Raw genomic sequence first — 14017 nt, 5'->3', positions numbered from 1 at the left:
GGAAAAATTAAACCATCTGAAATTAAAGACACAGTCAAGAAACAGGCATGAGAAATGAATAGACACTTCACAGAGGAATAAATACTAGTGATCAACATATATGAAAAGTGCTCAACATCTCTGACCATTAAAGAAATGCAAATTAAAACAAACCTAAGATTCCATCTTACTCCAGAAAAAATAGAGATCATTTAGGAAATCAAACAGTGCTAAATGCTGGCTTGGCTATGGTCAAAAAGGAACCCTCCTTCCTTGTTGAAAGGAATGTAAACTACCAACTATTTCAGTTACTCTTCTCTTCTTGCTGGGACAAAATACTCAACACCCCAAATGAAGGAAAGAAAGGTTTGTTTAGCTCACAGTGAGTGGAGTTTTCTGTCCATACTCACCTGGCTCCAAGGCAAAGTGGCACATGGCAGAGAGCAACATTTCATGGCTGCAGCAGCAAAGAGTAAGAGCAATGGGGAGGAGTAGTGGCAACAACAGCAACAGAGAGCAAGTCTCCCTTATGTTGCATTCAGGCTATCTGGCCCAGGCTGGATGTAGCACTCACATTTATAGTCCCAGAAGCACTCACACCTATAACCCCCACAACACTCACACCCATAATCCCAGCACTGAATCAAGAATTAATTACAAACTCTAGAAGTCCGCCTCATAACTGCATGAGACCTTGAGGGGATAAATACACACAAACCATAACACCAACCATTATGGAAATCAGTATGGAGATTTCTTAAAAACTCAAATCAGACATCCCATATAACCCAGCTATCTCCCTGCTAGATATCTTCCCCAGAGATTAACTCATCATATTACAGATCACATATCAATGTTTATAGCAACATAATTCACAATAGTTAAATACTGGAAGTAGCCTGTGTACCTATCAACAGGTAAACAGATAAAGAAAATGCAGTATCTATATATGGTGAAGTACTACTCTGCCATAAAGACTAACAAATTTGAGACATTTGTAAGAAAATACATGTGAGGGCTGGTGAGATGGCTCAGTGGTCTAAAGCACCTACTTAGAACAAGCTTAGCAAAGCACAGGGACCGCGGTTCAATCCCCCAGCACCACAAGCCAGCCATCCCCGCCCCCTGGTGGGCTGAGCTAGCCACACACACACACACACACACACACACACACACACACACACACAAATAAATAAATAAAATTTTTTAAAAAATACATGTGTCTGGAAAATATAATGTTGAGTGAAATAACTCAGACACACAAGCTTAAGTACTACATGGTATCTCTCATTTGAGTGAGGCAATAGAAAACGACAAGCAGATGGATCTCTTGGATCCATAGGAAAGTGGTCCAAGGGAACAAGGGAGAAGGGTGAAGAAGGGGGAAAGAGAAATAAGAGAATAAAGATGTGCCATGTACAGGAACCTGATAACCCCAGTGAATGCAAACACTATACGTCATAACAAGAGCTAAGACCAGTAATATCAACAAGAATGAAAAGCAGTATAGGGGAACTAGTGGGGGAGAGGGAAGAAAAGGGAAAGGGGATTTAACCTCTCATTTCATATAACACGAGTGAAGGGGATTTTTAAAAAAGAAATAAGCTATGATATATACATGTAGCCACTCCCAATGTAAATGTCATAAATACTAAACATGTGCTAATAAAAAATTTAAAGAATGAGTGAATGGATGCGCGATTTAATGAATGTCATATGTGAAAGACAAGAAATTAAAAAAAGGGAGAGAGAGAGAGAAGTGCTTTTGGTACAATCCACAGACTGGGCTGGATTCTCCATAATCTATGCTGGCAGAGAGTGTGGCATAGAGTTAAAACCTTGTAGGAATGGTGTGTTTCAAGGTAGAGGCAGGGCTAGGGAGATAGCTCAGTTGAAGAAGTGCTTGCCTGGCAAGTGCAAGGGCCAGAGTTCAATCTTTGGTTCTGCAAAAAACAAAAAACAAAAACAAAAACAAATCAAGGTAGAGGCAGTATGGGCCATTGTTCTCCACATGAACAGATAAACTAGTTTCATGGCTTCACATAGTATGCAGTTGAGTTCTTGGTCCGAAGCCCCTCAGGATGTCTCAGACTAGCCAGTCACGGATACATGTCCAGACTAGAGAGCAGCATTTATTTATTCACTCAGTTGCTCCTGATCACTTTGTCCTGAGCCACCCTAATAAGTGAAAGAAGAAACCCTGTTTTTCCTGTCTTAACTTTTCCAAAGTCAAAAAGAGAACTATGCCCATTCCTTTCCAAGGAGGTGGGAACCCTTAAGGCCAGGGTGAAATGCTTTGGTGAAGACTCCAGCTGCATGCAGACTGGAGTTCTCTGCCAAACACTCTGTGCACAAGACCTCAGAAATGGCTGCTGGTAGAGATAGCTCAGTAGAACAAGCACTTGCCAAGTGCAGGGTCCTGAGTTCAATCCCCAGTACAGGGGGGTGGAGGGCTGCTGGTAACCTAGGAAGTGGCTACAGTGCAGATATTGCAATGTTTACAATGATGCTTCACTGTGCATTCTAAAGATGCAAGTTACATATGGATCAAAGCCACTTCCTGAGTCTCCAGATGGTCTGGAACATAAGACAATTTCTGAACAGCTTGGATTTCCCCGGTGCTGCAGCTTTCAGGCTTGGTAGGTGGGCTTGGTGACTCTAGCAGACATTGTGCTTGTGCTGACCAGGATGGCGCAGGCTGGGACAACAAAGGTGGGAAGGTCGGGACCCTCGCTCCTCACCCCTCCACCCCTTCCACTTGCTACTCAGACTACAGGTGTCTTGCTCAGCACCTCAGGTGACAAGGACTCCTCACAAGCTTCTTAGCCCTCATAGATCCAGCTAATTTCAACAGTACATTGCTCTTCATCTTAAAGACATTTTAACCTTTTTTGTTAATGGCTCAATTAGGAAATAACTGATGATCTTTATTCCCAATTTAAAGATGAAGAAAAAACTCACAGGATTTTCCCCCCACAAGAACGACTGCTGGTCAGAGGAAGTCTACACTGGATTCTAAGTCTAGTAGCTAATGACAGGCATTTACCCAAGCCAGACTCTAAGGCAGGCCCTAAGTCTCTCCCACTCAAAGCCTCTCCTTCAATTTTGGAATTTCTGTTCCAGACACAGGACAACAGGGAGAAAGGCTGAGACCTGAGACTTGATACTTAAGTCAAATTCAGTGGGGACGGAGGCTTCTGGATTGAGAACATTTGGAAGTAAGTCCCCTCTGCTCAGTTTCCGTGTGTGTCACAGGGGGAAGATAATACCAACCCCGAAGGACAGGAGTGAGAGGGATTCTTTGAGATGATTTGTATTTCACTTCTGACAAAAAGAGCTAAATAGGTAGGAACTAAATGTTTTCTTGCTTTCCAGGACAGATCTGGTTACCTATAGCATTCAAATGAAAGTCCAGTATAAGGAAGAAGAATCAGGTGGAGAGGCGACTTTGATCGGAATGCAAGGAAATGCTTATAGAGGACAATTAGCTGAACATAGAAGTTTAGAAAAGTTACAAGTGTAAAGGGCCAAAGGGCCAGTCTGATGCATTGGCAAAGCAGAACTGAGCGAACCCATGGCTTTTTGAGGCCAGACTTTGAAGATCTTGACTGGGGGCGGGGGAGGGGCGTGCCGGGGTCCCTAAGGTCAGATGGCCCTCTGTGTACAGCACTGTTTACTCCAGGCACGTTCTTCCTGGACTCTTGACCCCAGGAAGGGCAAGGGAAGGTTCCTCCCACCCCTTCTTGGCCTGAGATGCAGTGGACAGCGCCAGAGTAGAAGAAAGGAAACCGAAAAGGAACGGACTAAGAAGTGGACGCGGGGACAGCGATGGGGATGGTGGTGGGACAGCTAAATAGCGTGAGCCGTCCATGCCAGAGAAATGTCATGTCACACCAGTGCTGGATTACCGGGTCGCTGGCACCCTCTCCCTCCCCCGCCATTCTCTGACATGCGGGGCAGAAGAGGCCTCCACTGAGGAAAGGACAGCGCGGCGCTGGAAGGAAACTAGTCGCGCTGTGCTCTCCACCCTTGCACGTTCACACTAGGCAGCGCTGCTCTGGAGCACGAGTCTGGGTGCAGGGTGCTCTCAACCTCGGACCTCCGGAAGCGGGTGAGCAAGACCTGGGATTGGCCTCCGCTTCGCAAGAGTTAGAGTCGCCTTATCTTTACCATTCCCGAGCATTTAGCGCCTCTGTTTTTGAAGAGGCTGTATGAGAACAAAGCAATCCCTTTGTACCTCTGGCAAGTGTGCAGTCTCCCACCCTTTAATTAGCCGCCTAGGCGAGGCCGAGCAGAGGGCTGAAGGGTGCCACACCCCAGCCCTGCTCGCCGCTGCTGAAAGGCCACTCTTGGCCTTCACAACAGCTGAACTGGGGAACTGGAGGGGGAGGAGCTGCAGCGCTGACACCCCTGCAACCTCCCGCTCCTGCTGCGGAAAACTGCCTGTGTCGAGAGGGCTGGAAACAGGGAAAGGTCTATTTTATAGAAAGATGGGCTCAAAGGAAGTTTTGAGAAGAACACGCGGATCGGAATAGGGTGAGTCCACGTCCGAAGCGAGAGTTCAGGTACTAAGGTAGATGCACTAGAAAGATCCCTTGTTTTACAATAAGGAGACTGAGTCCTGCTTAGGGTCCTGGATCATTCCAACATTAGCCATCTTGGAGGAGCCCAGCTGACAACGGATGCCAGATCCAGATTCGTATTGAAATGATCGGTGACCCAGTCCCCACTCTCAAAATTAGACATCACGCACCCGATCACACCCACGTGTTTCCCACCCTCTATGTGAAAAGCTATATTCAAAGGGCGGTGGCTGCCCCACTAGCAGTAAATAAATCTTTTAAGCCCCTTGGCCTCCCCTTCATTGCTGTCCGGCCACCCCCTCAGGTATGTCCTGAAAGCAGAGGGCTCACAGACCCAGAGATGCAGGCTGGTGGAGAAGCCACTGCTGTCTGAGGGAAATACTCCGCGCTAGATTTCGACTGAGCATTCTGGCTGGCTGTGGGACCCTTAGAAAGGATGAGTTGAGCACCAAACCCCGGAGAGAGCCCGGGGAAAGGCGGCCGCTGCTTGGGTCAAACCCGGTCGGTAGTGGGGTTTCTTTAAGCTGTTCCATTCAGGTTCCGGAAACCACACCCTTTCCAGAGGTCCTGGCTTGTCGCCCATCTGCACGTGGGTGTTCCTACTCTAGTCACGAAGTTGGCAAACAACCTGTGACAGTTGCCGAGTTCACGCTGGAACTTCTTTACCGCTGGAAGTAGCAACTTTTTCTCTCAACGTTGGTCCCCAGAGCCGCGACGTAATATGTAAGAAGGGTATTATTGTGTTCCCTGGAGGCAGAAGACAATTCTTTCATCAACAGAACTATTTTCAGGGTTTTATTTCTTAATAACTGCTACGAATTCATAGTACTCCCTCACTGCATCTAGTATTTCAAAATGTCCGTGTGATCCGTGACTTAAGGAGAGATACTGATAATGTCTCAGAGTCACAGCAAAATCTCAGCCCTATCAACTTGCTAGACTGAGGCAGAATCAGTCATGCCTACATCCTGTGTGAACAGACTGCTGAGGTCCCTGGCACTTGCTCCAGTGCCACTACCATGCCTGCACACTTTGGCAAAAGACACCCTTTGTCTCGGAAATTTGGCCCCCAGACTGGCTTCTCTCCAGGGAGACACCAGCAAGTCCCGAGGGAACCGAGCAGGAGCAATTTTCCTCCCAAAAGGGAGGCACTTCTGTCCTGGCTGCTGAGACTTTAAGGAATCTACCCACCCTCAGGGCTTGCTGTTCACTGGGGGGAAAGTGGGGAGAAGGGAAAGGAGTCATAGGCCACCTAGTCAAGGCCACCTAGGGTCCCTAAATGGGCAGTACCTGGAAGGACTGGGTGGAAATTACAGTCAATCTGCTTTCCAACTACCATGTGGACGAAACCCTGGAGGCCAGGGCATAAGGGTGGCTAGTTTTGTTCTGGCATTCGTGGGGTACTCTGAGGATGTAGTAGTCAAAGTAGAGACTTCTTGGGAAGGAACCCGGTGAGCAGTGATTTACTTTCTAAGCAAAGAGAGTTTGGGGGCGGGCAAATATTTCAAGGGAGCTGGCTGTGCACTCACCTCCCTTTGCCCTTGATTTGTTGCTGGACCCAAGCTCCTACCAACAAATGATAGTTCAATGGGGAGCGCAAGTGCTGGGGTTGGGGTAGGGCCTTCGTCCCTTGGAAATAAAACTGTGCTTCCAGGTAGCCTACAATCTGAAGTTAAGGGGTACAGATCACTGATAAGACAGAATCAGGTAAGACACCTACCTACCTACAGAGGGCTAGAAAGCATGGATGCATTGCACTGAATGATTATTTCAAAATGGAAACTTTGGTGTATTTTACAGATTCATAAGTGATACTCAGCATTCACTTGTTCATCTCCTGAGACAATAATGATATCTTTTTTTTTTTTCCGGAACCGGGGATTGAACTCAGGCCCTTGCGCTTGCCAGGGAAGCGCTTATTCCACTGAGCCATCTCCCCGGCCCCAATTAGTGATATCTTGATTCAAGTTTGAAGTGAAACTATAAACAAAAACAGGCAAGGATTCAGATTGCAGCCGGAAAGGAGGGCCATAAATCCTTCTCCATCTGTCCTCCTAGAGTCAGGAAGCCAATGTGAGAATCAAAAGCTTCCACATTACACATGTACACGTACACATGGGTGTGCATGTGTGTGTGCACACACGCGTGCGCGCACACACACACGTTTGGTCAGTCCTACTGGCCCCCAATACCTAAGAGAGTAAAGCTAAGAAAACTAAATTGGGATGAGGTTGAAAACTGTGGAAAGGAGCCTATGGAGCTATGGACCTGGTGGATGCCTCCAGTCTGTCCTTGTCTCCAGGGAAGGCCCTGGAATAGCCCCCCTCTTTATGCCACAGGCTTTCCAATTTGTACTTGGCCATTCAAGGCCACCCACACCTGCACTGAGACCTGTTGGTCCACTAGACCAGTAAACAGTCCTAATAGGGGACTTGTAGGCAACCAGACCACCAATTTGATCTTATGGTAAGGGTCTCTGGCTGTGCCCCTGTCTCAGGGCTCTGTGAAAACTGTCGTAGCCCGTGTTGTTTGGTGGTCTCACCCAGACTCCAATGGCCTTTTCTGGAAGGCTAGCAAAGTCCCCCAAAACTCTGGAAACAGTAGGGTAAAGAGAGGAATACAGACTGTAAACCTGCTGCTTGCTCAGAAACAAAGCCCTAACCTAGGCCGGGATAAGGTGAGACTACTTACTGTATGTCTCTGAAGAGGTGCATCTTACAGATTAGTCTTAGGGGCTCTTAGGACTCCCCAAGACTGAGGTGCAGGGCCAGGGAGATGGCTCAGTAGAATAAGCGCTTGCCTGACAAGCACAAGGACCTATGTTCAATCCCCGGTTCCGCAAAAGAAAACAAAAGAAGACTGAGGTGCAGTTTCAAACTGCGTTTGGTCTTTCTTTTGGGGGCCGACGGGCCAGGAGGACGGCTATTGAAACTAGCCCACCCCTCCCCCTGTGGCCAAGTAAAAGGTGATCTCAAGGCCCTGATGCCCCGGGTCCCCACTACTACCCAGGACTGAGGAAGGGGTAACCCAGTGAAGTGACCGCCACGTGAGAAAGCACGGGCGGCGCACAATGCGCCGGCGCCTCGTTAGGGCCCGGCGGCCGCTCGGGAGCCAGGCCTGCCCGCACTGTCCGCGGCCTCATCATTCATTTCCCTGGACGTGCCGGTAAAAACGCATCAAAACAGGCTGCGGATCGCGGTATAAAAGCACAGCAGGATGAGCTGCTTTCCAAAAAGGATCTCAGTGATTGGACCGGGCTCGGCGTGATTGACAAGAGCTTAGTTTGGTAAAGGGAAGACACGCAAGCTTTCACAGCGGGATCTCTTTTCTAAAATATATCACACTAGCCTTTGAAAAGCGCCGCACACTATAAGGAAATAGCGTTTCACGGCTCGCTTTATGGTGCGATGACATTTCTTTAAAACACAGAGAAGATCAAAAAAGGGAGAGAGAGAAATAAAATGTGTTGCAAACACAATGTTTTAATTAGTTTATTCGCGCGTTGCTTTTATCTGACGTATACATTGCGGGTTCTCCTTTAATTAAACAGCCCCTCTTGAGCAGCAGAGGACTAGGAAGGAAGATGAGGCCCTACAACCCTTCGCTCCTTTAAGGAAAAGCGGAAGGGTCGGCCTGCCTCAGAGCCCAGCTCGCAGGTCCCTATTGCCTTCCGGGCCAGGATAAGCACTTTGAGGCTCTGGGACTGGAGGAGGAGAATGGACGGACCCGAGCGCCCCAAGGAGGCGGAGGAGAGGGAGGAGAAGAGGGGAGGAAAGGGAGGAGGTTCCCCCACTAAAACCAAAGAGGCAAGCCGGTCCAAGTAGCTCCTGCTCCGCTCTAAACTCCTATCTCCCTTCCCCCAGCAGCCTATGTTCCTCCCCTCCCCGGGTCCGCTCTGATCTCCTGTCTTCGGGGTACGGAAAGGCGACAGGATGAGCTCTGGAGTCCTGGCCCTCTTGCCCGTGTACCAGTTCCGATTTCCCACCCTCCCTTGATCTCAAAGCAGCCAATCCTCTGACTCTTGACCAAGAAGAGGAGCCTGCCCAAGCATCTATTCATGGTAAGCGCAAGCACCCCCAGCCCCTCAAGAAAAGCCTGGGAGAAAATGGGCTGCTAGCCTGACAAGTTCCTTGTTACACCCCCACCCCCACCCCCACCCCCACCCCCATCCCACACACACTCACTTCCAGGCAAGTTGTGCAGACTTCAGTTTCAGCAATAATCACCCCCTCCCTCCCAATACACACAGACCCCAGTGGCCAAGCTTCAGCTCCACCCTGAGCCTTGCCACAGCTGGCCTAGTGCAGCACTCTCCCAACAACACTTGATGCTCAAGTCTGCAGGTAATGATGGTAGGCAGGTTGTAGCCTTAAAACTAGAGCATGCTGTTTTGGTCATTCTGTTGGTGCTGGTGAGATGTGAAAACTCAAACTTGAGGAGTCTGGTGACACATGGAGGAAGATGAATTATACAGATGTGGCTTCCTAAATAAATCCCAGGGCACATTTCAGTAAATTGGTGGATTGGTTAAAACTAACAAATAAACACCGGTCCTCTGCCCAAAGGTGGTCTTTCTACTGAAACTGCAAACGGATTGGATTGGGTCAAGGATTTCACCCTGGAAGCTGGAAGACTAGGGGAAAGTATGAGATGAAGACTGTGACTGGATATGATGCTACTTTTCTACCTTTAGCTCAGAGGAAAATTTCCTTCATGCATATTTCAATTTAAGGAAATGATACAGAAAGTCAGAAAAACTGAAGGACACCTGAATGACCTATTTATCCATTGAGATCTCTGGTGTTGTTTCTTTTTGAGAAAGGGAGGGGTCCATCACTTCTCTCACAAAAAAAAAGAAAAAAAAGAAAGAAAAAAAATGGGTTTAAGGTTTAAATATTGGGACCTGTGTGAATGTCTGAAATTTATGGTCCTTAACACAAAAGATTTTTCCTTCCTTCCTCGTTTTTTGTAACACTGGAGATTGAACCCAGGATCTCACACTTAGCTACATTCCTAGCTCTTTTTAGTTTTTGGTTTTGAGACAAGGTCTGGGGAAATTGCTCAGGCTAGCCTGGACCTTATGATGCTCCTGCTCGGCCTCCTGCACAGCTAGGATTGTCAGTGTGCACCACTAGGCCTAGCTAAGGATGCCTTTTCTAACTATATATCCTCCCCATGTAATAACACACATAAGTGTATGACATTAATTGGTCCCAAATTGCCATCAAACTTTTAAGTAATCAACACAGTATTCACAAAACATTTCTTCCAAAACTTCAAGTTTATAACAATTGCAGATAGTAGTCAAGATGATCAATTTAACACATGGCTTTTATAAATCAGAACATTCCATACTATACAGCATATGTATACTGTTATCTCTCCTTTGCATTATTCTCAGGGGGCTCTTTTCCTTTCATTAAATTATTTGCAATGTACCTACATTATAAAAATAGCCAATGAAAATTAAATAATAGGGGCTGGGGAGATGGCTCAGTAGAATAAGTGCTTGCCTGGCAAGCTCAAGGTTCTGAGTTCAATACTTGGTACCACACAAAAAAAGAAAATTAAATAACATATGTAATAAACAAGTAGTGCCAAATAAGCTAATAGAGCAGTTTGCTTGTATTCAAAATAATTATTTGAATCTTATCACAACTGCAGAATGGAACCATGATTCAAGAAATAATGCTTGCATAGGGAAAATTAGAGTTATAGGCCACCCTCTTATAGATGCCCGTGTGTGTGTGTGTGTGTGTGTGTGTGTGTGTGTGTGTGTGTGTGATAGGGAGTTGTGGAATTGTGGAAATAAGTAAAAAAATCTTAGAACGCTACCAAGTGACCTTTATATATGTGGTAAAGGGGCCATAATGTGCGTAATATTAAATTGAGTCCTTGATCTTTATTTATTTTTTATTTTTTGGTGGAACCGGGGATTGAACTCAGGCCCTTGTGCTTGCCAGGGAAGCGCTTATTCCACTGAGCCGTCTCCCCAGCCCCTGAGTCCTTGATCTTTTTTTTTTTTAATTTTTTTTATTTATTATTTGAGAGAGAGAGAGAGAGAGAGAGAGAGAGTGTGTGGTGTGTGTGTGGCCAGCTCAGCCCACCAGGGGGCGGGCCAGCTGGCATGTGGTGCTGGGGGATTGAACCGCGGTCCCTGATGCCTTGCCAAGCTTGTTCTAAGTAGGTGCTTTAGACCACTGAGCCATCTCTCCAGCCCCTGAGTCCTTGATCTTTAACACTAATATTGTAGAAGAAAAACAGGACAGACGTCATTATACAAATTTAAAAATAATGAATCTAAGTTGAAATACATAAATGAATATATAAATGAAATATATAAATGAACATTCTGATTTTGTGAGAAAAAAGTCTTACAAAAAAAGAGATTCTTGCATAATAGATCAACCTGGATAGTTGTCCCACCAGATATCAGAAATACATTTGGGTTGGAAAAGACATAACTAAAACAGGTATCTTTAAATTAAAACAAAGAAACTGGCAGTTTCCCTAAACTTTTGAATCAATTGATGCAATAATACTAAAATATTTGTTCTAAAAGTTCCAAGCCCAACATTTGTTTTCAGGGTGCTCATTGTTTTACTGGATTATGTGCAAGTCAGGGTATCCCTTTCTACTATGTCCTCCATGGTGCACCATAGTGGTTCACATGTACCATAACAACCATGGATATTTTGAAGAATGAAACCAAATAATGTCTTGTTTATATGAGTTTTAAAAATTGCAGTTTCAAATCTCTCTCCAACTGGAACTGCCACTACTTACCCCCTTCACTTTCTGCTTTCCACAGCTTCGCAGAGATGGATGTCCTTGGAGCCTTATCCAATGTGCAGCATACCTAGGTAGCTCAGCTTCTTCCCATGATGTAGAAATCAAGAGGCTTAAGGTTACTGATACCAGTCCTGGGAAGTTTACCCAGGGTGAGAGGAGAGAATAACTTATCACACTGGGGAGCGATTCCCTTTCTTCTAAATGGAGGTAAGGCCTGGATGGGCTGAGATGGAGAGAAGAGGCCTGTTCTTCAACTAGTTCCATCCCTTGCTATCTCCCAGTGAAATTTTGTTCTGTTACAGCAAAAGTACAATCCTCTTAAATAGGTTCAGGCCCAGGAGAAGTTTCTGCACCAGAATCCTTTGATTTCTTCCACTTCAGACAAGAGCAAAGGAATATTTCTAGAAACCAGGGAGAGTGAAACAGAAGTTGGGGGTGAGATTTCTCTTAATGACAAAACATAAGAAAATGGGACAGATGGGGACAGCAGTATGGAGTGGAGAACCAAAGTTTATTGCAGAGCATGTTCAGTAGGAGAGTAGGAGGATCTCAGATGTGAAGGACACCAAGCCTGGAAAGGGTGTGGGAGGGGAGCTGAGGGGGTCCAGAGAGCCACCCACTGTGGTGTGGTGCTTCTTACATTACAATCACTTAGCTTAAAAGATACGGCTAGGGGCCAGCCAGGGAGATGGCTCAGTGGAATAAATGCTTCCCTGGCAAGCACAAGGGCCTCAGTTCAAGCCCTGGTTCCACACACACACACACAAAAAGATACTGATATGGAGCCCCTCCCTAGACTGATTGAGTCAGAAGTTCTGGGGTGGATTTGACCACTTGAACACTTCAAAGATCCTCCATAAGGTATTGCAGAAAGCAGGCAATTGAGAAGAAGAGTGTAAATTCAGAAAAGAATACTAATATCACTCTTCAATTGAGAACCACAAAACTAATAGAGGGTACATGGAGGATGTGGGGGGCACATTAGAAACTGGAGGGCCAGACAAATGTGCAGAGATATTACAGTGTCATGAGCTATTTAATGCACCAAGAATTCCAGTTTACATCAGTCAGCAGTGGAAATTCACTTGACTCCAAAAATTAAGTAAAACAGAGGCTAAAACTACTTGTTGAAGAAGGAAATCAGAAAGAAGAATCAGGTAGATTTTCTAAAGTGGGAAAGAGTACTTAAAAGTGGTAAGATGGAGAGAGAGCTTCTGGAATGTTTCTGAGGCCACTGAACTAGCCTTGGAACCAACACTGAGGGATGGGGAAAGGAGCAGTTCAGGCCATGTTTTTCCTCTTTCCTTTGCCAGATAGCTAGATAAGAAATAAGGACCTAGTGGAATGTTTGACTGGGTTGGACATCTGGGCAGGAGAATGGAAGCCTACTGGTAAAACCTGTCTCATCCTGCCCTTGGTCCTCAGGAAAGCCTCACCTTTTGCCCTGGAGGGCTGTCCAGGCGACTCTACAAAGACAAGGAGGACAGAAGCCAGTGCCTCGAGGCTAACCAAGGCTGCGGGTCTTGCAAGGGCAACAGAGGATCAGGTCAGTGTGCTGTGCTCAGGGACTGCATTGTAGCTCATTGCTGTAGTGTACCCCAGTGTATATTGCAAGGGTCTGTCCCTGTGGGGCTAGGAAGGACTAGCATGACTGATCACACCCCCTGCTGGCCCCAAAGTGACAATCTCACCACAGGACTCCTGGACCTCTGGAAGAGAAAGACAACTTTCTCTGAGCCAGAAGGAGAAATTTCACACTGGCTTTTCTCAGACTTGTGGGTCTACCCTGTCCTTAGGTTGATTTTGCCTCAATGGCATCTTTGAAAAACTTTAAGTGCAGGAAGTACCTCTTGGGCCACCGTCCTTGGAAAAGCACCGGGGCAGGACATATTTATATAAAAGCTCTGTTGATGTGAGCATTTAGCTCATCTAGAACATGCCCCTGAAATTAGTATTACTAGATAAGATACAGGATGTCCAGTTAAATTCAAAGTTCTGACAGAGAATGAAGAATCATTTAGTATAAATATCTCTCATGCCATATTTGGGACATACTTCAACTGAAAGAGAAAAATCATGTTCATTGTAAATTCAAATTCAACAGCATACCCTGACCTCTAAGTGTCACATTTGGCAATTTTATCTGAGTTGAGCAGCTCCTTGGGTGGGGATAGGGAGGCTTCTTGTCAGCCTGGCCCAGTATAATCTACCAAAACTGACTCTGAGAGTTAAGGATTGAGGGAGAAGGGATGCAACCTAAAAAAAAATTGGGGAGGGATGAGTATGAGGATGAAAGAGGGGAGTCTAGGAGCTAGAACTAAGAGAACTACACTGTTAGAAGCATGCTGGACTTTTTATCTTTACTTACCCATGTATGTATGTATGTATGTATGTATGTATGTATGTATATGCTAGAGATCAAACCCAGGGCATTGTACATGCAAAACACTAAACATATATTCTACTACTGAATCACCCCCATCACAGCCTACTTTTACAGTTGAAGAGGGGAATGCATAGAGGGAATCCAAACATTGCCTGGCTGTCTGCATCTGTTTTTGGGAGAAAGGGAGGGAGTGTTTCTGGGACAGAAAGTGGAGAGGAGTAAACTGCAGGCCCTACTGAGGAGGGGCACTTGAGTTGGGAGAGAAGCAACTGACCTC

This window comes from Octodon degus, unplaced genomic scaffold (genome assembly GCF_000260255.1).
Source record: "Octodon degus isolate 3935 unplaced genomic scaffold, OctDeg1.0 scaffold00110, whole genome shotgun sequence".
Lineage (NCBI taxonomy): Eukaryota > Metazoa > Chordata > Mammalia > Rodentia > Octodontidae > Octodon > Octodon degus.
This window is presented reverse-complemented; position numbering follows the sequence as displayed.